Here is a 1,909-nt window from a genome sequence, read left to right as displayed (position 1 = left end):
ATTAGCTAAACGATTATAAGAAAGTGCTTACTAATGCTAGAGAAAATTAGGTAGCATTTTCTTTGTTTATACAAATTTCCTCCATGTTCTATATCAACTCCCAAACGTCCATAACAACATTTACAATATTATAGGCAACAATCATCATTCTTCTACATTATCCACATTTCGCAATTTCACTCCAATTCCTTTATAATCATGATCATAGTTCACTATTACGCTTTCTCATATATAATACTCATCCCATGTTCTAAATGTCATTTATAACATATTTACAATCACAACATATCAATATCATTCAGTCAAGCTTCTATTCAAAATGACACTATTCTTGCATTTATGACCCATTTTCTATATTCTTCTACAATCCCAGTGTTTCAACTTTTCAATACCTTAAATAACATGGAAATACCATAAAAATCACCTTAGATAATGTAGGAATGAGCCTTGAGTGGCAATACTCTTCTTGCACCAAAAACCTAGTTCACTTCCCTTGAAATTTCTTGGCTTGGATGAACTTTGATGTGTTTCATACACTTGGTTCACTTGAATTCTTGATATTGATCTTTTTTTTCCTTTGTTTTCTTGTAGATGAAGTATGTAGAACCTTCTAGAGGTCTTGAGAGAGATGAAGAAGTGTGAGAAATGAAATTTGTGAAGTGGGATCACATTTATATAATTGAACTTAACTCAGCCCGTCGGGACTTCCACGGACACTTATACGGTCCGTGGAACATTGCACGGCCCGTATAAGTGGTCATGGTTCACCACCAGGCAGACATCATCTCTGCTGGGTGTTATACGAACCCTTATACCTACTGTATAATGTTATACGGACCATATAAGTTGGTCGTATAACCCCTTTTTCCTGAAATGATCTCCGTCGTTCGTTTGATCTCCAATCTTTATGGAACCTTCTTGACACTTGTTTAACACTTCATTACCAATCTAAGGGACGTTATAGCTCTTCTCCAAAATATCATTAAATCATCATTAACTTGTTACTCGTAAATCTCTTCCAACACACAACCTATACCTTGCTTTCCTTAACAACTTCCTTCCCTTACCTCAAATGTCTTCGAAATTTTGATTAGGATCATCAAATGCTATTTATTACTTATCAAAACATCGTATACATCGTGTCCTTCGTTAGTCTATTCACTGTGCGTTAACGAAAAAATTTTCGAGGTGTAACATGCACAAGTGCTATAGGCCATGCCATATAGTCATGACCTACGGGGGATTCGTGAGGTCCATAACGTTGTTACGACATGTAACCCGATTGTAAAATATATGTATATTATGGCGCGCAACCCGATCCCATGCATCGTGGATATCTAACATCCTTCTTACCTTCCTCCGGCCTTAAAGACAACCTCATATCTCCTTTCCCACAACTCATCCATCAAATGTATAAGTATGAATGAACACAATATGCATGATATCATATGCCAACAATAACACTATTCAAGTACATAATTGCAGCCCAAATATCAAGAATGATTCCTCTCTCATAATTTATACGAGATGTGGAGTGATGAGTGTAAAATGAGTCAACATTTACAAATATAAATCAAACATGGCTATCAGAGAACACATAAACAACAATCATACCAAACCAGTGGATTAATCACCACCTTCAATGGCTGAAGGCTCAACATGCGTTCCATGTCAAAACACACTTCTTTTACATTAATTACCTATACAAATAAATGGTACCAACACAAACACTCATCACAGTTATTAATGTGGGACCTCCTTTCACGCTTAATACCCCTTCAATATTTATAAACGATATACGTCCTCCAATTGGATTCTAAAGAATACAACCGTAACCTACCACGAAAGCGAGCGGGAGCCACGAACTCTCAAACCTAAGCCTTCCCCTTTCGAAGTGCCTCCGAATTAT

Source organism: Lycium ferocissimum, chromosome 10 (genome assembly GCF_029784015.1).
Source record: "Lycium ferocissimum isolate CSIRO_LF1 chromosome 10, AGI_CSIRO_Lferr_CH_V1, whole genome shotgun sequence".
Lineage (NCBI taxonomy): Eukaryota > Viridiplantae > Streptophyta > Magnoliopsida > Solanales > Solanaceae > Lycium > Lycium ferocissimum.
Note: the sequence above shows the minus strand (reverse complement) of the source record.